A 25825-nucleotide genomic window follows, 5' to 3' on the forward strand; every position below is an offset into this window, starting at 1 on the left:
AAATAGATAACGGTGATGTTTACACAACATTGTGAATGTACTTAAGCCACTGAATTGTACACTTCCAAATGGTAAAAAATGGCAAATTTTATGTTATATATATTTTACCGCAATAAAAACATATAAACTTAGACTTAATTGTGTAGGAACGCTGTGCTTAAAAACAAAAACTTACAGAAATGTATACATGCACAAAAACGGAGAGACTAGAATAATGAACTCCTGTGTGCAATAACTCAGCTTCAGGCATAACTTTGTTTCACCTATACATCGCCATCCTCCCACCGTCACTGAGTTCTTTTAAAGCATTTCCAGATGTCATATCATTTTGATTCACAAATGTATCTCTAAAAAGAAAAGGGCTGTTTAAAAGCACAGTCACGTCATTATCATCTTCCTTAATCTCCATCCCTGTCCAGATTTCTCTGATTGGCTCACAAGTGTCTTTTTACTGTTGACTTACTTAAATCAGTATCCAAAGACGGCATTGGGTTCATAGCTCTTAAATACCTTTTAATCTGTTATGGCTCCCCTTTCCTATTTTCCTTGCTGTTTGTTTATTGATGAGGCTGAATGGTACTGAACGCTATTTGGGTCCACTTGCCTGCGCACAGTAAAGGCAATTTGCTGCCACCAGTTGCGGTGAAAAAAAGTTCAGCGTTTCTTGCAGGTGCCAAACAAGCGGTGTGGGCAGCTAATGCTCAAAAGACCTGAAGTTCTTGTTTGGCACCCGCAATAAAAGCTGCACTTTCTTTCACTGCAAGCCAGTGTCAGTAGATTGGCCTTACTGTGCGTGGGTGAGTGGACCCAAATTTGGGTGAGTGGACCCATCATCTCGGCCCCCCGCGTGCCTGCATGCCTTGCTTACAGCCGCCCTTTGAGCCAAATTCCCAAAGGAAGACAGGCACAAACTCACCTCCCACCCAACACGACGCCCTCCTCGCCACTGTCCCCGCCCCCAGGAGAGGGGACCGGACCTCCCGTCACTTCTGGGCGGGCTTCCCGGTCCTGCAGACCATGGGAATAAGGCCGGCCATTCCCGTCGCATCCTACGTGACCAGGGACGAGCAAGGAGGAGAAAACAAAAGCGTGCGGTGGATAAACACGCGGGCACGTTTCCATCAGAAGCAGGACGAGGCGCGGCTGTCACAGCCGTCACTCCACGACCCTCCTCCATGAACCCGTCCACGCTCCCTGGGCCCCCGAGCAGCTGCTGGGAGTTCGTGGCCTGGTGGGTGACCCAAACCTTTGCTTCTGCCGGGTCTGAGCCTCAGCCGTCGGGCCCGAGGGCATCGGTGTGGCAGTCCACCAGCCTGGAGGACGAAGAGGACCTGGGTTCTCCGGCTCCTCACGCTGGACAGTCGGGCACTGCCACCCCTGCTTTGGGCCTGAAGAGTCCCAAGTGGCCAGGCCACAGCCTCCACCGACAGCCCCAGGAAGCCTCACTGCGTGCCCGCGAGGAAGCTCTCTTCCCCTCGGGACTGAGCCCTCTAGAACCGAGAGTCCCAGGACAGGAAGCACAGATTCTGCGGGGCATCAGGAGAGGTAATAGGGAGAGGGGCCACCCCCTTCGCACCCCTTGATTCCAGATCCAGCAATCCTGGAGCAAGAGCACCACTGGTTGCGGAGCCCAGACCGTGTCCCGGGAGACATCGCCCCCGCCCTGGCCCGCACGGGGTTGCCACCTAGCCGGCACAGTAACTGAGTCTTCCAAAGGCCGTCAAGCACACCTCGTAGACTGCCCAAAGCATGCAGCCCTGACAACACCAGATGGGGCTGGGGATGCGGAATGACAGGAGCTCTCGTTCACGCCAGTGGGAATTCAGAATGGCGCAGCCTCTTTGGAAGATGGTTTGATTATTTCTTACAAAACTAAGCATCCGCTTACCATACGCTCCAGGAGCACACTCCCTGGTACCTACCCAAAGGAGCTAAAACCCATGTCCACACAAAAGCCTGCACAGGGATGTTTACAGCAGCTGTATTCATAGTTGCCAAAACTTGGAAGCAACCAAGATGTCCTTCAGCAGGTGACGGATAAATAAACGGTGTCCCACACAGACAATGGAATGTGATTCAGCACTAAGTGAAATCAGCTATCAAACCACGAAAAGACACAGAGGAACCTGAAATGCATTTAACTAAGTGAAAGAAGCCAATCAGAAAAGGCCTCATGATGCCACCTCTATGACACTCTGGAAAAGGCAGAACTATGGAGACAGTAAGAGGATCGGTAGCTGCCAGGGGGCAAAGGGGCAGAGGGTTGGGTAGGCAGAGCACGGGATTTTTAGGGCAGTGAAAGCACCCCGTATGCTATTCAACATGCATGTCCTATACGTATTCTGTGAAACTCACACCTCGGTGTGCGCTTGAGTGATGGTAGGCGCTACTGTACTTTAATTGCAGGGTCTGCATGTCCACCGCTATTGTATAGGAACATGACTGGTATTAGGATGTTGTTATGTTCTCCGACCTCGCTGAACTCACTGGCTTTTGTGTAGGTTCTGTAGGAGTTTCTCCCTAGGTCACCGTGCTGCCTAGGGAGAAAGTAGACAGTTCCACTTCTGGTCTTCCCACCTGCATGCTCTTCTTTCTCTTGCCCTGTCACGCCGAGCAGACCCTCCAGCACAAGGCTGAATAGAAGTGGCGACAGTGGGTATCTTTCCTTTTTCCTCATCGAGAGGGAAAACATTCCGTCTTTTGCCATTTAAGTATGATGTGAAGTGTGGTAATTTCATGTACGCCCTTTATCAGGTTGAGGAACTTGCCCTCCATGCTTGGTTTGCCGAATTTTTATCGGGAAAGGATGTTAGATTTGCCAGCCACTTTTTTGTTTTCATTTTTGAGGTAATCATATGGGTTTTCACTTTGCTCTATGAATATAGTAATTTACATTGGTTGATTTTCCAATGTAAACAAAACTTGCATCCCTGGAATAAACACCACTTGGTTACGATGAGTTATTCCTTTTAAGAAATCTTGTTGGATTCAATTTGCTAAGCTTTTGTTAAGAATGTGTGCCTATCTGTTCATGTCCATTATTGCCTGTAGTTTTAATTTCCTGTAAGGTCTCTATTCTCTATCTGGTTTTGCTATCCAGCCCTGCTGGTTCCACCGAATGCATGTATTTGTACAGCGGTGTCATGTCCGACGCTTGCCCACATTCCTTGAGGCTCACATGGATGCTGTGCTTGGGTCTCTGGCCGTTAGTCCGGAGCCACTAAACTGACTTTGCCACCCACTGGGGGTCTCCCCCTGCACGATGGCCTGTCCACAGAGCAGCTCCTCCTGTTCTCGAAAGCCAGCCCTTCGCATCGGTCCATGATGCTGTTTACTTATTCATTGATTTATTGTTCTGCATGTTTAGTTCTTAGCTCAGGGGAGCCCCGGTGGGGCCTTTCTCCCGCCCTGACCTGCTCCGCCGGGCTCTGCCTGACCCTACAGCCAGGGTCCTCAGCTAAGGAGGGCTACCCCTGGAGGGCTACACCAGAACCACTTGGAGCCACGTTTAGAGTTTGAAAAAAACATGTTTTATATTTTCTTCACATTTTATTTATAAAATAAGTCCCACTAAAGCCAGATCATTCTCACGTTTCATGTCTAAATAAAAGAGGGCTCAAAAACTGTTATCTGCAAGGGATCCGCCCAAATCAAGAAACACAGAAAACAATGTAGGTGCCAAAGGTCTTTATTTCCAATAAGCGAAAAACCAAGTCGCATATAATCTTGATTTTATTTTCTTTTGGAAACATTGTAAATTTCACCATACTGCGTGATTTTGCTGCTCAAAGTGGGGTCAACTGATCAGCTGCACACACGTCAGCTGGGGCCTCCTTAGAAAGGTGGCATTCCGGGTCCCACCTAGGCCTGCTGAATTAGAATCTGCTTTTAAACAAGATCCCCAGGGCGAGCCTGTGCACATTACGGTCTGTGTTGATGTCACGCTTAGAATCTTCTCAAAGATTTTATCGATATCATTCTATATATTTAGTAGTTGTATAATTTTCTTTTTAAATGTAGGTATTTCGATGACCTGAAACTACTTTTTATGTTAGGTGTGAGAAAAAGTGCTCTTTCCCCCCCCCCCACACCTGATACCTTTTCTTGAGTAAGTGGTCCATCGTTATCCTACTGGGGACATATTAAGTCGACAAAAAGAAAAGCAAATTTATATATATTTTGTCTTTTTACTTTTTTTTGTGTGAAAGTTTTTTGGCTGTGCCACGTGGCACGTGAGATCTTCGTTCCCCTACCAGGGATTGAACCTGCACCCCCTGCAGCGGAAGCACGGAGTCTTAACCACTGGTCCTCCAGGGAAGTGCAGGATGATCTTACATTGTTCAAAGAAAAGATACTGCAGAAGAAATGAATAGCACTCCATAGATGTCTGAGCTCTGACAGAATGAGCGATTCAGAGCCTGATGGAAGAAAACTGTGCCTAAATCACAGGCCTTTCTTTAAAGCACGTGGTTCCCATACAGAAAACAGCCAGTGGTTGAGATGGGGGTAAGGGTGAGAGGTGGGTACAGTCATCATTTTGAGCCTGCAAAAATAATTCTTCTACAGACCACCTCTTCTATGCTACCATTTATAGGACGTACCCAGGGTTGGCAAACCCATAGGGACAAAAAGAAGGTTAGTGTTTAGGGAGTGCTAATGGGTATGGGATTCTTTGGGGTGATGAAAATGTTCGAAAACTGGTTGTGGTGATGGCATGTGAACACACTACCACTGAAGAGCGCACTTTAAAAGGATGAACCCACATGGCACGTGCATTCCAGCTCATCAGTGGCCAGTGTTTGTCCAGTGCATTGATTACACGAGCCCTGCCGGTTCTAGGAGGAACCGTGCACCACGTGTATTGATTTACCTGCCTGAGTTTTCACCTCCGTACAGCCTGCCTTGTCACACCTGTATTTGGGGCCGCTGTCTCAGCTGTCTACTGTTCGGGCTTACTGCAGGCCTCGTGTCCCGAGAAGGGGGGGACCGCAGGGCACCCCGTGGATACGTGGACTGGTGGTGAAGCGTTACCTAGAGAGGTGTCTCTTGCGTGCGCCCTGATACCCGGCCAGGCCCCGGGCGGCCCCGCGGACACTCGACCCAGGTGTGTCTGACCCTCGGACACTGGACTCGGGCGTCTGGCCCCTTGGACATTGGGATCCGGGCGGCCCGGCCCTGCGGACACTCGACCCGGGTGGTCTGGCCCCTCAGGCACTGGACTTGGACGGCCTGGACCCGCGCGCCGCGCCCCCGCCAGCAGAACGCCGCGCCCCCTACATGTGCGCGCAGCTCGGGACGGGGCGCCGCGGCGGGGGCGGGGCGGGCGGTGGGTGTGGGCCGCCCTCGGGGTGGGGCCTCCGGGCGGGGTGGGGCCTCCGGGCGGGGCGGGGCGGGGCGGGGCGAGGTGGGGCCGGGGAGGGTCCGCCATTGCGGGCGGGCGGCGCAGGCCCGCCGCGGCCGTCGGTGTCTGCGTACCCGGCCGCCCGGCCTGGCCCGGCCTGACCCAGCCGGCCCGCCCGCGCGCCACACGCCTTTGGCGCAGGCCTGTCGGGCCCCGGGCAGCAGGAGGCGCCGCAGGCGGGCGGGCCGGCGGGCCCCGAGGGCGCGGACGCGGCGCTCGGCGAGGCGGGGCTGAGTTTCTGGACCAGCGACCTGAGCCTTGTGGAGATGACGGAGATCGAGTACATGCAGCTGCAGCACATCCTCTACTCGCACATGGAGGCGGCGGCGGCCGCCGGCGAGCCTGAGACGCGCGTCAACTCTTGCTTCCTGGCGGCGGCGGCGCCGGGCGCAGCGGCGGGGGGCTTCGCTGCGGCCGTGGGCGCGGCGGCGGGGTCGCGCCGCCCGTGTACCCGGTGCTGTGCCGCCTGCGCTGGCCGATGGTGGCTTCGCGGGCGCCAACCAGTGCCTGGGCCACATCGACTTCCAGGAGCTGCGCATGATGCTGCTGAGCGAGGCGGGCGCGCCCCGCGCCGCCGAGAAGACGCCGGGCGCCGACGGGCCGGGCGCCGGCGCACCCCGGCCCAAGGCGCCCGACGGCGCCGGCAAGGAGAACGTGGAGGGCGCGACCGAGGTGCGGGCCAAGTCGGCGGTGCGCGTCCGCCTGGAGGACGGCTTCAACAGCATAGCAGCCGAGCCCCCGCCAGCCCCGCGCGGTGCGGATCCCCCCGAGCCTGGCATGGCGCTCAACCAGTGGGTGCATCCCCCAGGGAGCGAGCCCGGCTGGATCAGGGTGTAGACCAGGGTCCTGTGCAGAGAAGCACCAGCCTCGGTCTGGATGTAGACCAGGGTTTTCTGCAGAGGCCAGCGGCGTCACTGCAGCTTGCATCTTAACAGGGAGCAGACCTCAGTGGGTCTGGAGGCTGAGCTGAAAGTTTGTGTGCTCTGTGCAGGCACAGCAAGCAGATATCAAGTGCACAGCCTGCAGCATTACCTTTGCGGCGTGCGCTCTGCGTGTGCATGTGGAAGAGAGAGGAGTTGAGGTGAGTGCACACATGTTCCTGAGGAAGAAAGGTTTTGTCCCCAAATCGCCCACCTAAATGTCAGGAGAGACCTCTGCTTCCCGGTCTGTTGACTCAGGTTGAGGCTGACCTGATCTTGCACAGATGCATCCCCTGGGAGGACAGACGTCATGTTGTGAGGCTTTGAGTGTAAAATGCAGCTTCATCCTTGAGCCAGACTGCCAGCCCATAAGTGATCTCGCAGCAACAACTATCGGAGAGGAGTAGCCTGTCTGCTAGGGTGTCTCCTCAGCTTTCTGTGTGTCCCCACCCTGTAGTTTTCCCCATTTTGCCCATAGTCGTCAGATTTTGGAGGATGGCCAAAAAAAAGCAGAGATGGGTGTCAGAAGTGTAATGGGAAGGGAGGTGTAACTAAAAGATGACACACAGCCACACCTTCCAATGTGAGGAAGAAAGTTTGAACTTGTCCCCTACAACACTAGCTGATAATTGTTTTGTAGAGATTTCCGTGATGGGGGGCATTCATGGTAACAGCTTCGAGTTCCTATCCAGAAAATCAAGTGTTAGTGATTGTGGTGTTTCAGGAAACTTACCTGCCACATACTCTTCATGTGCTTCTGGGTTTCTCTTGTCTTGGCAGTTTGGTAACTCTTACTCGCCATCCCTCCGAATTAATGAATGTTCCACTTCATCAGCCACAAAAGAACTGTAGAAGATTAGTGAACAACAAAACCGCTGCTGCAGCTACTGCTCTTCAATCTACAGGCCCTCTGTTTACTGCAAAGAGTTGCTCTACTAGTGGAAATTCTAATCTTTCACAAACACAGGTAGGGAGAAAGATTTGCGAAGCTTTGCTCTTTTGTGTTAAATGGAGAAATTGTATTTTAGTTAGGTCCCAAGGATGTTTCTTTCTTTCATTGAGCTCGATAACTTGTTAAAATCGAGAGTATTTATGTGGTTCGGGGATATTTAAAAATCCGTCGTGCACCTAAAGTTCTTCAAGTTCATGTGAATAACTTTGACGTTACTTCTATTTAAGTGCCTTTTATTTGTGCGTAGAGAGGAGATTGTCACCTGTTGATAACGTTGCTGTTGCTTCATTGTTTTCCAGAGTTCTAGTAACTCACGTTGTGTACTTGAAGCTACCAAGCATCAGGATATTGGATTGCCGAGAGCATTTTCTTTCTGTTATCAGAAGTAAATTGAATCCACTAAACAGACTTTGGGTAGTAGAAACAAAGCTTTGCCTGAGCAGGTTCGGATTAAAGTAGGAGGTAAGCGATAAAACAGAAGCTGGCAGGTGCTTTCTCCTCCTGCCTGATGTCTCTGTCCCCCCCTTTTTTTTTGGCCACGGGTGTGGGAGGGGAGAGCGGTGGTTTATAAACCAATGAAAGGATCTGGGAAGCCTGCTTGCATCTTAGGAATCCTTCTGTCCCTCTGCCCAGTCACCTCACTTGGAACATCCTTGCGAATTTTGAACATCACTTTTATCCTTGGCCTGGAAACGTTGAGTTTAGGGGCTGCTTTTTCTTAACAGTAACCTCCTTAAACAGAAACATGATAGACTTAGGTACATTTTCGATACTGACTGCAAATTTAGGGTTTTTTTTTTTTTTTCTCTCATTTCATACTTCATGAGTGAGGCAGGAGTCTGAAATCCGCTCAGAGCTTTAGGGGACCATCTGCAGATGGGCAAAGGATTGAGTTGGGAGCAAGAGGCCATAAGGTGATACAGAAAGTCTTAGAAAGAAAGAAACTTCTGAAGGCAAACTTTGCTTACCCCTGATGTTAACCCTCAATCCGTTTTTCCCGGAAAACATTCTTTTTCGAGTTATCCAACAATAACACAGCTTACACTCAGCTTTTCAAGAGCTGATAAAGACAGGGTAGGGATGGAGCTCTCCTTCTTTCTCCCACGCCAGTGATTAATTTTCCATTGTTCTTACGACATTGCTCGTGAAAGTATATGTGAGCATTTGTAAGGTATAAAGGTTAAAATTAAAGTAGTCCCTGTACTGACTACTCAGCTGAGGAACCAAAATATTACCAATACTTGTGAATTCCTCTCTATGTCTTTTGAAAAGCTATCACCATTCTGAAATGTGTGTTAAGTGATTCTTTCACCGTAGAGGGTTTGGCTTTGTACGGTACCTCGGGAATGCACATCACCACAGGTACTTATTAGACGCCTGCTGTACTGTGATGGAAATTTGACATATTTCTGTAGCACAGGTCAAAGCTATGACGTGATTACTCCTTTTGTGGGGGGAATCTCACTTGTAAGGTGAGGGCGTGTTTAATCCTAAACCACTTAGGTTCAGTCCTCTTCTGAGCATTGCAGTTAGAATATCAGTTGTCATCTTAGAATAATTGCATCTCAAGAAAATCTTTTGGAGAAAATATTTCTAGGTTTGTTTTTTTTTTTCCCATTCTGAGTATCAGAAAAATCAAACAACTTCTTGTTTTTTTTATTCATAGATGACAGTTAAAATGGCTCTTGATTTAAAAGGGGGACTTTTGATTGTATTGCTGTATAAGCTGCATTGATTACATAATACCTGGGGTGTTTTTTTTTTTTGCGGTACGTGGGCCTCTCACTGTTGTGGCCTCTCCCGTTGCGGCACACAGGCTCCGGACTCGCAGGCTCATTGGCCATGGCTCAAGTGCCCGGCCGCTCCACGGCACGTGGGATCTTCCCGGACCGCGGCATGAACCCGTGTCCCCTGCATCAGCAGGCGGACTCTCAGCCACTGCGCCACCAGGAAAGCCCTCTGGGGTGTTTTAATTTAGTTTATGTTCAGTTGTATAGTTTGAAACCTAGAGCCTTGTGCCGGATGTTTCTATGGAATTTTGGAGCGCTTCTTGTTTGGTTCTGTGTGCTCCTTACCCATTCATGTTTATATCTTGGATCGAAAATACCAAAAGATATATTCAGCATTCACGAGGGTAAGTTTAGAAGAACCGAACAATTAAAATACCACTTTTTCCTTCTTTTGCAAAGAAGAAGCGCTATGTAAACAAGCAAGAAATAAGAGGAGTCGGAGTAGGATACATCAGTTGGACACAAACATAGAACGAAGAACCCTTGGAGAGCTCCGGAATGTGGGTGAAGGCTCCACAGCAGCGCAGGGTGCTTGGCCGTCGGTGGAGTCGCCCCAGGCCGCCCTCGGGGAGCAGAGGCAGAGCGGGCCCCCGCGGGGCAGGTCCCAGTGGAGGGAGAGGCACAACCGCATGGAAAGAGATAGAAGGTAATGCGTGCTGTCGGTGGTATACAGTTGTCCTAGACGCCAAGCTGATGAGAGTCAGTGCTGGTAACAGGCACCTTTTTGTAGAAAACAATGGTGCAGGCACTTCTGTGTTCAAGGGAGGGAAAGCTGGCAAGAGTCAGTGGTCACCTTGCTTTGCTAGGTGGATGGGGGTAGCCAAGACCACCCCCAGGTTTGAAGATTCGTTAAGAGGACTCATGGCTTTGATTTATTTTGGGCAAAGAACCCAGCAAAGTCAGCAGAGGCGCATGGGGAGAGGTCTAGGGGCCCCAGGCGCCAGCTCCCCAGAACACCTCTCAGTGGAGCCACTCAGGATGCCTGTCACCCCCCAGCACTGGTGACATGTTCCCGGACAGCAAAGCTCCTTAGAGACTCGGGGCCATGGATCCTACTGGGGGCTGGTTGTGGGGGGTATTCCCTAGGTGGCACGCGGCCAAATCCCAGACGCCCAGAAGGAAAGCTGGTGTTTAGCATAAGCCAGTGACCAATGGTGGTGGGAACCCCCCCGAAATCTAAGTTCCCAGGTGCTGGCCGGGGCCCCCTTCCTGGGAGGGAGTCCGCCTGCACACTGGGTTACTCCGTTTTGCTTGGTTCTTTTAAGGATATTGAAGAAGGAGGAAGTTACAGCTTATATAAGTTGTTTTATCTGTGGATTTTATTTGTGCTGTTCTGTGTAGAAGCAACAGGTGGTTACTTTTTCTGTTATAGCTGGGTACGGGATGATTCCCTAACATAGAGTTAATTAACTTAGTCATTTATTGAGTACTTTGTACCGGTTTCTGTTTTAGGCTCAGGAAATAGAGCATTGAGCAAGACAAATATTCATCTCTGAACCTACAGTGTGGAGCGGTGGAAATTTATTTCTTTAAAGGGATATATTAAAGCTAGGCATCTAGATCCCTTTCCTAAGGGTGTGTCCGCACATACACGCCAAGTGATGGGCATCACTGAACTCACCGTGAATCATAATGGGCATGGTTTATATTTATTTAATAAACACTTGCTGAGCACCTACCGTCTGAAGAAAAGCCTTATATGTACTACGTGTTGACGGTAAAAGTTTAAATTCTTGCTCTGCTCTTCTCTAGTTTAACAACTTCCTACACATTCTTTACCTCTCCACCTGAGTCTCTCGTCTGTAAGATAGGTATATTACCTAGTGCGTAGATGGGACACAGGAAGTAAAGGAGCTGAAATGTAGTGTCTGGCCCAGTGCCTGCAGTTACAGAGCATCTAGTGAATTCCTGCTGTTGTTGTTACCTTAGAAAGTTGCTCTAAAGTTCTGAGCGTACAGGTGGGGAAATAGAAACAAGGGCCGTATTATCTGAAGGTAATACGTAAAAGTTAAAGATGGTCTAAGACTCCAGTTGTGATGTAAATCATCCCTAAAAAGACCAGGTTTGGGGATATTAACCGGCTGGTAGCCTGTGGTCCTTTATGAACCGGGACCCCTGGAGGATCAAAGCTGTGAATCCTAGCTTCTGTGACTTTCTTGGCACCTGGAGGGCAGGTGAGTGAAAGAATGTCCTGCCCAGAAGAAACGCACACACAATTTTGCGTCCAGTTTCAGGGGGTTTGGGTCCATCCTTGGTCTAGAGACTTGGACCTGGTCCTTGCTCCTGGCCCAGGAGAAGTAAACAGGAAACTTTCCAGGGAGCGCAACTGGGCTTAGTGGGCCACTGAAGTGGGGCTGGCCGCTGTAGATGAGGCCTTAGTGAAGAGCGTCCGGGTTTTGCTGCTGGTCCTGGCTGTCGTGTAGTCGCTGCCATTGACCGCAGCACGGGCCTGGTTAGAGAACCGAGCTGAGGCTGGCACTGTAAACGTGGAACCTTTTGCAAAAGAGCCTTCCGTATCTAGATCCTGGGGCAGCGGCCGGCCGAGCGCCCCAGGCCGCCTGGAGTGAGGCCCCTGGGGCTGAGTGCTAAGAGTTTGTCTTCTCCGTTTCCCTTTTCTGTGCCTATGGGCATTTCCATCTTGTGTATTTCGTAAGTTCGTCAAGTTCCTTATTTTCCTTGTATATTTAGTTGCCTTTGAAAGCGATCCCTGTGTGCAGTTTGTGCTGATTGGATCATTTCTGGTTATTTATAGTGTGGTTACTCTTTAACATTAATTTTTAGCGATAGACTTGGTTTATTGTAAAAAAATAAAGCTTTTCTTTTTAAAACAATGATTTAATGGTTGGCTGTGTGTACGTAATAGTGGTAAACTCTTATTTATATGATTCCTTCAAATATGCTGAAGGTGTTTACAGCAATAAAAAAACTTAACTGTCACTATCTCTACTCAAAGATTAAATGGGTTAAAAACTTCCGGCCATTAATTTTTATGTGTCTTAGGCTTCCTGAATATTTGTGAAATTTAGTTACATTGAAGTTGTAGATTGTTTCTGGGTCGGATTACAAGACCCATCAGGAAACAGGCTGAAGTGACGTCAGTAGCAATTTGGGGGGGAATTAGAATGTAGGTAGCTTAAACCCTTGTGTCCTTCCTGTTTCCTTAGTGACTTTCCCCCTCTTCCTTGCATGAACATTTTGAAAGATGTGATACACAAAAGTCTTCCGTGATTTTCCTAAATTATTTCAGTACACATGTCATCCCACAGGTCTGTTCCGACTCTACCCAGGCTTGTGTCCCAGACACTGGGGGCACCTTGAATAAGACAGAGACCCCGTGGGCTGGAGGGAAGCGGCTAAGAGGTCGAGGGTGAATGGACCACCTCCATCCCGGTGTGGGGTCTGGTTGACAGGCTGCAAAGATGGCTCTCCCTGCTGTGCAAAAGGGAGACGGGACTCCAGGAGGAGAGGTTGGGGGTGGGCAGGAGTGGAGAGACAGAGCCTGGTCAGAGGCCGCAGCCGCTCTGCTGAGACTGGCCAGGGCCCGCGGTGCTGGATGTAGGGCTGCTGGGCAGAGGAAGTGGGGATCACGGAGGGGCGTGTGGCTGGAGCAGGGGGGCGGGTGGCGCCGTTTCCTGAGATGGGAAGACGTGTGGACGAGCAGGATGGGGTGGGGCGGAATCCACGTTCTGTGTCCGACGGGCTAGGATTTCAGTGCCCAGGAGGCGTCAGGTGGAGAAGTTGAGAATGAGTAAACGAGTCTGCTAGCAGGTGGTTCGCTTTGTTTTATTTTTCTAATGAGCACAGAGTTCACTGAACACCTGCCCTCCCCTCACCTAGTCTGAGCCGTCAACATTTACCATGTTTAACACACACGTGCACGCGCACAGCACAGTTTCAAAGACAATGACAGATGCCATGACCCGTCACCTCTAAATATTTACGCCTGCGTCGCCCACGTAACGCCAGTGCCGTTTTCACACCTCACAAGGTCGATAGTCATTGTCTCGTACCATCTACTACCCAGTCCGTATTCCCATGTCCCCCAGATGTTCTAAAGGTGACTTTTATGGCTGCGTGTTTTTCCAAACCAGCACCCAGCCATGCTCCTGTGTTGCCTTCAGTGACGTTTTTCTGTCTCTAAGCTATAGCAGTCCTTCCTACCCCACAGTTTCTACTACGGCACTGAGATTGTGAAGAGATTGGGCCAGACAGGTGCCTGTAGAACCCAGGATTTAGATGATTCGTTGTATTTATTTATGGTAATTAAAATTTTTATAGAATTTTAAACTTGCAGGAAAATTCCAAGATGAGTGCTAAGAGCTCCTTGTGTGCCCACCCAGCTTTACCCAGAACCCCCAGTTGTTCACATTTTGCCCCATTTGTTCTGTCTCTCGCAGTCTCAACCATTTGATGGTAAACTGTGGGCACCATGCCCCTTGATACCCAAACACTTCAGTGTGTGATTTTCAAGAATATTACATTATCTTACATAACCAGAATACAATGGCCCAAATCGGGACACTTCACATTGCTGTAATACTCTTATGTAATTCAAATTTTGCCTCGTGTCCCAATAACATCCTCTACACCATTTTCCCCCGTCCAGCCCCAATCCAGGATCACTGGTGACACAGTTGTTGTGAGGTGACATTTTGGGTTCATGACCTTGAACCCTAGCCAGGCTCTGGGGCTGTGGGGCAGTCTCTCACTCTCTGGGGCAGTGCTCCCCTCTCCTCTGTCGTGTCACCATCAGAGTCATTGGGCAGGACGGTGGCGCTGCCCCCCTGCTTTGTCTTCCCTCCTCCACCTGAAGAGGGGCTGGGGGCCGCCCCGCACCCACTTGTCCTTGCGCACCAGCCCCAGTTACCAGGTGCAGCCGTACTATTGCTTCTCCCTTTCCTGTGCAGTAGGAATTCTGTCCTTTTTATTTTAAATTTATTTTATTGAAGTATAGTTGATTCACAATGTTGTGTTAATTTCTGCTGTAGAGCCAAGTGACTCAGGTGTATATATATGTATATACACATATATATACACACACGTATATATATATATATATATATATATATATGTATATACATACATACATTCTTTTTCATATTCTTTTCCATTATGGTCTATCACAGGATACTGAATATAGTTCCCTGTGCTATAGAGGGAACTGTAACCCTATATAGGGTTAGGACCTTGTTTATCCATCCTATATGTAATAGTTTGCATCTGCTAACCCCAAGCTCCCACTCCATCAATCCCCCACCCCCACCCCCTTGACAACCACCAGTCTGTTCTCTATGTCTGTGAGTCTGTTTCCGTTTTGCAGATAAGACTGTTCTTTGTAAGGACAGCATTTTATCTATTCCTCCCATTTATTTATCACATTGTGATCAGTGAAGATGGCAGTTTTTTAAATCTTGTTGAGACTTCCATTGTGACCTCTTATGTGGTCAATTTTTTAAAATTCTGTGTTTATTTGGAAAGGATGTGCATTCTCTGTTTGGCGAATTCTGTATGTTTATTAGGTTGAGGTTACGAATTGTGGTTCAGGCCTTTCCTGTCCTCTCTTGTCTGTCAGACCTGTGGTTCTGAGAGCCCCCGTGGCATCTCCCGCCGTGACTGGCCTTGTCCCATCTCTGTGGGGCTCTCAGCGTGGCTGAGTGTCGGGGGCACACCCTCCCACCTGGGCCCCGAAGTTTGTCACCCCTCTTGGTTTCATTAACCCTTTTCCTTTAAGTCTCTCGTCTCTCTGTACAGATGACACCAGTTTTCTTCCTCTTCCTGACTTCCTGGTATAATTTCTTGACATGTAATTGGAACAGTCTTTCTTTTTCCTACGAAAAATAGTTTTTATTATTGACCTTCTCCTATTTACAAATTTAATGTGAATATCCAACTTTGACCAGAGGTCATCTCAGGGTGTCTGATGAGTTGTAAAAATCCCTTCAAACTCAGCTATTTCACTTAAGTTTCATTGAAATAGACGCTACTTGAGAGAGCAGAGTAACAATTAGTAGCTTCCCTTTGAGGCAGTCAAGGGCGGGAGGTGTCCACTTGTCTCCCTCTTTCACGGTCACCCCAAGTTCCCATGAACTGAGTCGCAGGGACCTCGTGAGAGTCTAGATTGAGCCACACCTTAACCCCACTGCTGGCAGAAGTATTCAAAATAAAGACGGGTGCCCAGGGCTATCCACCTCATTTTATGACGATTGTTTAGAAAATCTCTTGAAGTACTTTCTTACATCTGAGAGATGATTCTTGTCTTCCTTCGGACTTCTATTTAGGTATTCTCAAAGGTAAATTCTACCTTCTCCAATATAGGCAAATATTTTATAGTTGGGCTTTGGGTGTCAGAATATAGACACCAATATATCAAACCATGGTTCATCTTACATTGCATTAAGACCCGTTGAAAATCTTTTAAATTTGGGGAAGGAAATTAGAATGTATTCATGTGCAGATATAGCTTCTGAGCATAGACAGTTGTTGCAAATGGCAGATGGCCTTGGTTGGGATGCCACTTAGCGTGTGGACAGGTGGAGTGCTCCAGCCGTTCCAGATGACTCAGAAGTCAGCGCAGTGGCAGCAGAGAGAGCGCTTATACTTCCCTTCCTGGACACAAATTAAATATAAACCTATTGTAGTCCAGCAACAAAGAGGCAGCACAATTCAAAAATGGGCAAAGGACTTGAATAGACATTTCTCCACAGAAGATAAGCACATGGCCAATAAGCACATGAAAAGATGCTCAACATCACTAATGATCAGGGAAATGCAAATCAAAAGCACGTTAATGGATGTGAGATAGCAGTTCACACCCATTGGCTGTGGCTCTTAGAAAAGAAAATAACAAGTGTTGGTGAGGATGTGGAGAAATTGCAGCCCTCGGGATTGCTGGTGGGAATGTAAAATGGTGCAGCTGGTGGGTCCTCAAAAAGTGAAACACAGAATTACCATATGACCCAAAAGAATAGGAATTACCCAGAAGAATAGAAAGCAGGGACTGAAACAGATATTTGTATACCAGTGTTCGTAGCCGCTTTATTCATAGTCACCAAAAGGTGGAAACAATCCAAGTGGTGGAAACAATCCAATCAACAGACGAATGGATAAGCAGAATGTCTGTATAGCCAATGGATTACTATTCAGCCATGAAAAGGAATGAAGTTCTGACACATGCCTCACACTATAGATGGACCTCCAAAACAGGATGCTGACTGGGAAAAGGCAGACACAAAAAGACAAATACTGTATGATTCCACTTACATGAAGTACCTAGAGTCATCAGATTCATAATATCAAAAAGTGGAATGAGGGGGGCCAGAGACTGGGGGAGGCAGATGGATGGAGGGAACATGTTTCACAGGGACAGAGTTTGAGTTTGGGGAGATGAGAAAGTGCTGCAAATAGATAACGGTGATGTTTACACAACATTGTGAATGTACTTAAGCCACTGAATTGTACACTTCCAAATGGTAAAAAATGGCAAATTTTATGTTATATATATTTTACCGCAATAAAAACATATAAACTTAGACTTAATTGTGTAGGAATGCTGTGCTTAAAAACAAAAACTTACAGAAATGTATACATGCACAAAAACGGAGAGACTAGAATAATGAACTCCCGTGTGCAATAACTCAGCTTCAGGCATAACTTTGTTTCACCTATACATCGCCATCCTCCCACCGTCACTGAGTTCTTTTAAAGCATTTCCAGATGTCATATCATTTTGATTCACAAATGTATCTCTAAAAAGAAAAGGGCTGTTTAAAAGCACAATCACGTCATTATCATCTTCCTTAATCTCCATCCCTGTCCAGATTTCTCTGATTGGCTCACAAGTGTCTTTTTACTGTTGACTTACTTAAATCAGTATCCAAAGACTGCATTGGGTTCATAGCTCTTAAATACCTTTTAATCTGTTATGGCTCCCCTTTCCTATTTTCCTTGCTGTTTGTTTATTGATGAGGCTGAATGGTACTGAACGCTATTTGGGTCCACTTGCCTGCGCACAGTAAAGGCAATTTGCTGCCACCAGTTGCGGTGAAAAAAAGTTCAGCGTTTCTTGCAGGTGCCAAACAAGCGGTGTGGGCAGCTAATGCTCAAAAGACCTGAAGTTCTTGTTTGGCACCCGCAATAAAAGCTGCACTTTCTTTCACTGCAAGCCAGTGTCAGTAGATTGGCCTTACTGTGCGTGGGTGAGTGGACCCAAATTTGGGTGAGTGGACCCATCATCTCGGCCCCCCGCGTGCCTGCATGCCTTGCTTACAGCCGCCCTTTGAGCCAAATTCCCAAAGGAAGACAGGCACAAACTCACCTCCCACCCAACACGACGCCCTCCTCGCCACTGTCCCCGCCCCCAGGAGAGGGGACCGGACCTCCCGTCACTTCTGGGCGGGCTTCCCGGTCCTGCAGACCATGGGAATAAGGCCGGCCATTCCCGTCGCATCCTACGCGACCAGGGACGAGCAAGGAGGAGAAAACAAAAGCGTGCGGTGGATAAACACGTGGGCACGTTTCCATCAGAAGCAGGACGAGGCGCGGCTGTCACAGCCGTCACTCCACGACCCTCCTCCATGAACCCGTCCACGCTCCCTGGGCCCCCGAGCAGCTGCTGGGAGTTCGTGGCCTGGTGGGTGACCCAAACCTTTGCTTCTGCCGGGTCTGAGCCTCAGCCGTCGGGCCCGAGGGCATCGGTGTGGCAGTCCACCAGCCTGGAGGACGAAGAGGACCTGGGTTCTCCGGCTCCTCACGCTGGACAGTCGGGCACTGCCACCCCTGCTTTGGGCCTGAAGAGTCCCAAGTGGCCAGGCCACAGCCTCCACCGACAGCCCCAGGAAGCCTCACTGCGTGCCCGCGAGGAAGCTCTCTTCCCCTCGGGACTGAGCCCTCTAGAACCGAGAGTCCCAGGACAGGAAGCACAGATTCTGCGGGGCATCAGGAGAGGTAATAGGGAGAGGGGCCACCCCCTTCGCACCCCTTGATTCCAGATCCAGCAATCCTGGAGCAAGAGCACCACTGGTTGCGGAGCCCAGACCGTGTCCCGGGAGACATCGCCCCCGCCCTGGCCCGCACGGGGTTGCCACCTAGCCGGCACAGTAACTGAGTCTTCCAAAGGCCGTCAAGCACACCTCGTAGACTGCCCAAAGCATGCAGCCCTGACAACACCAGATGGGGCTGGGGATGCGGAATGACAGGAGCTCTCGTTCACGCCAGTGGGAATTCAGAATGGCGCAGCCTCTTTGGAAGATGGTTTGATTATTTCTTACAAAACTAAGCATCCGCTTACCATACGCTCCAGGAGCACACTCCCTGGTACCTACCCAAAGGAGCTAAAACCCATGTCCACACAAAAGCCTGCACAGGGATGTTTACAGCAGCTGTATTCATAGTTGCCAAAACTTGGAAGCAACCAAGATGTCCTTCAGCAGGTGACGGATAAATAAACGGTGTCCCACACAGACAATGGAATGTGATTCAGCACTAAGTGAAATCAGCTATCAAACCACGAAAAGACACAGAGGAACCTGAAATGCATTTAACTAAGTGAAAGAAGCCAATCAGAAAAGGCCTCATGATGCCACCTCTATGACACTCTGGAAAAGGCAGAACTATGGAGACAGTAAGAGGATCGGTAGCTGCCAGGGGGCAAAGGGGCAGAGGGTTGGGTAGGCAGAGCACGGGATTTTTAGGGCAGTGAAAGCACCCCGTATGCTATTCAACATGCATGTCCTATACGTATTCTGTGAAACTCACACCTCGGTGTGCGCTTGAGTGATGGTAGGCGCTACTGTACTTTAATTGCAGGGTCTGCATGTCCACCGCTATTGTATAGGAACATGACTGGTATTAGGATGTTGTTATGTTCTCCGACCTCGCTGAACTCACTGGCTTTTGTGTAGGTGCTGTAGGAGTTTCTCCCTAGGTCATCGTGCTGCCTAGGGAGAAAGTAGACAGTTCCACTTCTGGTCTTCCCACCTGCATGCTCTTCTTTCTCTTGCCCTGTCACGCCGAGCAGACCCTCCAGCACAAGGCTGAATAGAAGTGGCGACAGTGGGTATCTTTCCTTTTTCCTCATCGAGAGGGAAAACATTCCGTCTTTTGCCATTTAAGTATGATGTGAAGTGTGGTAATTTCATGTACGCCCTTTATCAGGTTGAGGAACTTGCCCTCCATGCTTGGTTTGCCGAATTTTTATCGGGAATGGATGTTAGATTTGCCAGCCACTTTTTTTTTTTTCATTTTTGAGGTAATCATATGGGTTTTCACTTTGCTCTATGAATATCGTAATTTACATTGGTTGATTTTCAAATGTAAACAAAACTTGCATCCCTGGAATAAACACCACTTGGTTACGATGAGTTATTCCTTTTAAGAAATCTTGTTGGATTCAATTTGCTAAGCTTTTGTTAAGAATGTGTGCCTATCTGTTCATGTCCATTATTGCCTGTAGTTTTAATTTCCTGTAAGGTCTCTATTCTCTATCTGGTTTTGCTATCCAGCCCTGCTGGTTCCACCGAATGCATATATTTGTACAGCGGTGTCATGTCCGACGCTTGCCCACATTCCTTGAGGCTCACATGGATGCTGTGCTTGGGTCTCTGGCCGTTAGTCCGGAGCCACTAAACTGACTTTGCCACCCACTGGGGGTCTCCCCCTGCACGATGGCCTGTCCACAGAGCAGCTCCTCCTGTTCTCGAAAGCCAGCCCTTCGCATCGGTCCATGATGCTGTTTACTTATTCATTGATTCATTGTTCTGCATGTTTAGTTCTTAGCTCAGGGGAGCCCCGGTGGGGCCTTTCTCCCGCCCTGACCTGCTCCGCCGGGCTCTGCCTGACCCTACAGCCAGGGTCCTCAGCTAAGGAGGGCTACCCCTGGAGGGCTACACCAGAACCACTTGGAGCCACGTTTAGAGTTTGAAAAAAACATGTTTTATATTTTCTTCACATTTTATTTATAAAATAAGTCCCACTAAAGCCAGATCATTCTCACGTTTCATGTCTAAATAAAAGAGGGCTCAAAAACTGTTATCTGCAAGGGATCCGCCCAAATCAAGAAACACAGAAAACAATGTAGGTGCCAAAGGTCTTTATTTCCAATAAGCGAAAAACCAAGTCGCATATAATCTTGATTTTATTTTCTTTTGGAAACATTGTAAATTTCACCATACTGCGTGATTTTGCTGCTCAAAGTGGGGTCAACTGATCAGCTGCACACACGTCAGCTGGGGCCTCCTTAGAAAGGTGGCATTCCGGGTCCCACCTAGGCCTGCTGAATTAGAATCTGCTTTTAAACAAGATCCCCAGGGCGAGCCTGTGCACATTACGGTCTGTGTTGATGTCACGCTTAGAATCTTCTCAAAGATTTTATCGATATCATTCTATATATTTAGTAGTTGTATAATTTTCTTTTTAAATGTAGGTATTTCGATGACCTGAAACTACTTTTTATGTTAGGTGTGAGAAAAAGTGCTCTTTTTCCCCCCCCCACACCTGATACCTTTTCTTGAGTAAGTGGTCCATCGTTATCCTACTGGGGACATATTAAGTCGACAAAAAGAAAAGCAAATTTATATATATTTTGTCTTTTTACTTTTTTGTGTGTGAAAGTTTTTTGGCTGTGCCACGTGGCACGTGAGATCTTCGTTCCCCTACCAGGGATTGAACCTGCACCCCCTGCAGCGGAAGCACGGAGTCTTAACCACTGGTCCTCCAGGGAAGTGCAGGATGATCTTACATTGTTCAAAGAAAAGATACTGCAGAAGAAATGAATAGCACTCCATAGATGTCTGAGCTCTGACAGAATGAGCGATTCAGAGCCTGATGGAAGAAAACTGTGCCTAAATCACAGGCCTTTCTTTAAAGCACGTGGTTCCCATACAGAAAACAGCCAGTGGTTGAGATGGGGGTAAGGGTGAGAGGTGGGTACAGTCATCATTTTGAGCCTGCAAAAATAATTCTTCTACAGACCACCTCTTCTATGCTACCATTTATAGGACGTACCCAGGGTTGGCAAACCCATAGGGACAAAAAGAAGGTTAGTGTTTAGGGAGTGCTAATGGGTATGGGATTCTTTGGGGTGATGAAAATGTTCGAAAACTGGTTGTGGTGATGGCATGTGAACACACTACCACTGAAGAGCGCACTTTAAAAGGATGAACCCACATGGCACGTGCATTCCAGCTCATCAGTGGCCAGTGTTTGTCCAGTGCATTGATTACACGAGCCCTGCCGGTTCTAGGAGGAACCGTGCACCACGTGTATTGATTTACCTGCCTGAGTTTTCACCTCCGTACAGCCTGCCTTGTCACACCTGTATTTGGGGCCGCTGTCTCAGCTGTCTACTGTTCGGGCTTACTGCAGGCCTCGTGTCCCGAGAAGGGGGGGACCGCAGGGCACCCCGTGGATACGTGGACTGGTGGTGAAGCGTTACCTAGAGAGGTGTCTCTTGCGTGCGCCCTGATACCCGGCCAGGCCCCGGGCGGCCCCGCGGACACTCGACCCAGGTGTGTCTGACCCTCGGACACTGGACTCGGGCGTCTGGCCCCTTGGACATTGGGATCCGGGCGGCCCGGCCCTGCGGACACTCGACCCGGGTGGTCTGGCCCCTCAGGCACTGGACTTGGACGGCCTGGACCCGCGCGCCGCGCCCCCGCCAGCAGAACGCCGCGCCCCCTACACGTGCGCGCAGCTCGGGACGGGGCGCCGCGGCGGGGGCGGGGCGGGCGGTGGGTGTGGGCCGCCCTCGGGGTGGGGCCTCCGGGCGGGGCGGGGCGGGGCGGGGCGGGGCGGGGCGGGGCGAGGTGGGGCCGGGGAGGGTCCGCCATTGCGGGCGGGCGGGCGGCGCAGGCCCGCCGCGGCCGTCGGTGTCTGCGTACCCGACCGCCCGGCCTGGCCCGGCCTGGCCCAGCCGGCCCGCCCGCGCGCCACACGCCTTTGGCGCAGGCCTGTCGGGCCCCGGGCAGCAGGAGGCGCCGCAGGCGGGCGGGCCGGCGGGCCCCGAGGGCGCGGACGCGGCGCTCGGCGAGGCGGGGCTGAGTTTCAGGACCAGCGACCTGAGCCTTGTGGAGATGACGGAGATCGAGTACATGCAGCTGCAGCACATCCTCTACTCGCACATGGAGGCGGCGGCGGCCGCCGGCGAGCCTGAGACGCGCGTCAACTCTTGCTTCCTGGCGGCGGCGGCGCCGGGCGCAGCGGCGGGGGGCTTCGCTGCGGCCGTGGGCGCGGCGGCGGGGTCGCGCCGCCCGTGTACCCGGTGCTGTGCCGCCTGCGCTGGCCGATGGTGGCTTCGCGGGCGCCAACCAGTGCCTGGGCCACATCGACTTCCAGGAGCTGCGCATGATGCTGCTGAGCGAGGCGGGCGCGCCCCGCGCCGCCGAGAAGACGCCGGGCGCCGACGGGCCGGGCGCCGGCGCACCCCGGCCCAAGGCGCCCGACGGCGCCGGCAAGGAGAACGTGGAGGGCGCGACCGAGGTGCGGGCCAAGTCGGCGGTGCGCGTCCGCCTGGAGGACGGCTTCAACAGCATAGCAGCCGAGCCCCCGCCAGCCCCGCGCGGTGCGGATCCCCCCGAGCCTGGCATGGCGCTCAACCAGTGGGTGCATCCCCCAGGGAGCGGGCCCGGCTGGATCAGGGTGTAGACCAGGGTCCTGTGCAGAGAAGCACCAGCCTCGGTGTGGATGTAGACCAGGGTTTTCTGCAGAGGCCAGCGGCCTCACTGCAGCTTGCATCTTAACAGGGAGCAGACCTCAGTGGGTCTGGAGGCTGAGCTGAAAGTTTGTGTGCTCTGTGCAGGCACAGCAAGCAGATATCAAGTGCACAGCCTGCAGCATTACCTTTGCGGCGTGCGCTCTGCGTGTGCATGTGGAAGAGAGAGGAGTTGAGGTAAGTGCACACATGTTCCTGAGGAAGAAAGGTTTTGTCCCCAAATCACCCACCTAAATGTCAGGAGAGACCTCTGCTTCCCCGTCTGTTGACTCAGGTTGAGGCTGACCTGATCTTGCACAGATGCATCCCCTGGGAGGACAGACGTCATGTTGTGAGGCTTTGAGTGTAAAATGCAGCTTCATCCTTGAGCCAGACTGCCAGCCCATAAGTGATCTCGCAGCAACAACTATCGGGGAGGAGGAGCCTGTCTGCTAGGGTGTCTCCTCAGCTTTCTGTGTGTCCCCACCCTGTAGTTTTCCCCACTTTGCCCATAGTCGTCAGATTTTGGAGGATGGCCAAAAAAAAGCAGAGATGGGTGTCAGAAGTGTAATGGGAAGGGAGGTGTAACTAAAAGATGACACACAGCCACACCTTCCAATGTGAGGAAGAAAGTTTGAACTTGTCCCCTACAACACTAGCTGATAATTGTTTTGTAGAGATTTCCGTGATGGGGGGCATTCGTGGTAACAGCTTCGAGTTCCTATCCAGAAAATCAAGTGTTAGTGATTGTGGTGTTTCAGGAAACTTACCTGCCACATACTCTTCATGTGTTTCTGGGTTTCTCTTGTCTTGGCAGTTTGGTAACTCTTACTCGCCATCCCTCCGAATTAATGAATGTTCCACTTCATCAGCCACAAAACAACTGTAGAACATTAGTGAACAACAAAACCGCTGCTGCAGCTACTGCTCTTCAATCTACATGCCCTCTGTTTACTGCAAAGAGTTGCTCTACTAGTGGAAATTGTAATCTTTCACAAACACAGGTAGGGAGAAAGATTTGCGAAGCTTTGCTCTTTTGTGTTAAATGGAGAAATTGTATTTTAGTTAGGTCCCAAGGATGCTTCTTTCTTTCACTGAGCTCGATAACTTGTTAAAATCGAGAGTATTTATGTGGTTCGGGGATATTTAAAAATCCTTCGTGCACCTAAAGTTCTTCAAGTTCATGTGAATAACTTTGACGTTACTTCTGTTAAAGTGCCTTTTACTTGTGCGTAGAGAGGAGATTGTCACCTGTTGATAACGTTGCTGTTGCTTCATTGTTTTCCAGAGTTCTAGTAACTCACGTTGTGTACTTGAAGCTACCAAGCATCAGGATATTGGATTGCCGAGAGCATTTTCTTTCTGTTATCAGAAGTAAATTGAATCCACTAAACAGACTTTGGGTAGTAGAAACAAAGCTTTGCCTGAGCAGGTTCGGATTAAAGTAGGAGGTAAGCGATAAAACAGAAGCTGGCAGGTGCTTTCTCCTCCTGCCTGATGTCTCTGCCCCCCCCTTTTTTTTTTTGGCCACTGGTCGGGGAGGGGAGAGCGGTGGTTTATAAACCAATGAAAGGATCTGGGAAGCCTGCTTGCATCTTAGGAATCCTTCTGTCCCTCTGCCCAGTCACCTCACTTGGAACATCCTTGCGAAGTTTGAACATCACTTTTATCCTTGGCCTGGAAACGTTGAGTTTAGGGGCTGCTTTTTCTTAACAGTAACCTCCTTAAACAGAAACATGATAGACTTAGGTACATTTTCGATACTGACAGCAAATTTAGGGTTTTTTTGTTTGTTTGTTTCTTATTTCATACTTCATGAGTGAGGCAGGAGTCTGAAATCCGCTCAGAGCTTTAGGGGACCATCTGCAGATGGGCAAAGGATTGAGTTGGGAGCAAGAGGCCACAAGGTGATACAGAAAGTCTTAGAAAGAAAGAAACTTCTGAAGGCAAACTTTGCTTACCCCTGATGTTAACCCTCAATCCGTTTTTCCTGGAAAACATTCTTTTTCGAGTTATCCAACAATAACACAGCTTACACTCAGCTTTTCAAGAGCTGATAAAGACAGGGTAGGGATGGAGCTCTCCTTCTTTCTCCCACGCCAGTGATTAATTTTCCATTGTTCTTATGACATTGCTCGTGAAAGTATATGTGAGCATTTGTAAGGTATAAAGGTTAAAATTAAAATAGTCCCTGTACTGACTACTCAGCTGAGGAACCAAAATATTACCAATACTTGTGAATTCCTCTCTATGTCTTTTGAGAAGTTATCACCATTCTGAAATGTGTGTTAAGTGATTCTTTCACCGTAGAGGGTTTGGCTTTGTACGGTACCTCGGGAATGCACATCACCACAGGTACTTATTAGACGCCTGCTGTACTGTGATGGAAATTTGACATATTTCTGTAGCACAGGTCAAAGCTATGACGTGATTACTCCTTTTGTGGGGGGGAATCTCACTTGTAAGGTGAGGGCGTGTTTATTTTATTTTTTTTTATTTTTATTTTTTTTAAATATTTTTTTTTTATTGCAGTATAGTTGCTTTACAATGTTGTGTTAGCCTCCACTGCACAACAAAATGCATCAGCCATGCACATACAGATATCCCTTCCCTTTTTTTTTTTTTTTGCGGGCCTCTTCACTGTTGTGGCCTCTCCCGTTGGGGAGCACAGGCTCCGGACGTGCAGGCTCAGCGGCCATGGCTCACGGGCCCGGCCGCTCTGCGGCATGTGGGATCTTCCCGGACCGGGGCACGAACCCGTGTCCCCTGCATCGGCAGGCGGACTCTCAACCACTGCACCACCAGGGAAGCCGAAGGGCGTGTTTAATCCTAAACCACTTAGGTTCTGTCCTCTTCTGAGCATTGCAGTTAGAATATCAGTTGTCATCTTAGAATAATTGCATCTCAAGAAAATCTTTTGGAGAAAATATTTCTAGGTTTGTTTTTTTTTTTCCCATTCTGAGTATCAGAAAAATCAAACAACTTCTTGTTTTTTTTATTCATAGATGACAGTTAAAATGGCTCTTGATTTAAAAGGGGGACTTTTGATTGTATTGCTGTATAAGCTGTATTGATTAC

The 25825-nt window shown here is 49.6% G+C and overlaps 1 pseudogene across 1 annotated transcript; it reads left to right on the forward strand.

Moving 5' to 3' along the window:
* Positions 1–1175: 1175 nt before the first annotated feature.
* LOC309805985 (transcription factor-like 5 protein) lies at positions 1176–9713 on the forward strand (annotated as a pseudogene). Its single transcript has 7 exons — positions 1176–1545; positions 1590–1697; positions 5105–5326; positions 5543–6192; positions 7102–7288; positions 7573–7735; positions 9463–9713. The product of its transcript is annotated as a transcription factor-like 5 protein (transcript).
* The last annotated feature ends 16112 nt before the right edge of the window (positions 9714–25825 follow it).

The sequence above is a fragment of the Mesoplodon mirus genome (genome assembly GCF_964341445.2).
Source record: "Mesoplodon mirus genome assembly, chromosome: 6".
Classification (NCBI taxonomy): domain Eukaryota; kingdom Metazoa; phylum Chordata; class Mammalia; order Artiodactyla; family Ziphiidae; genus Mesoplodon; species Mesoplodon mirus.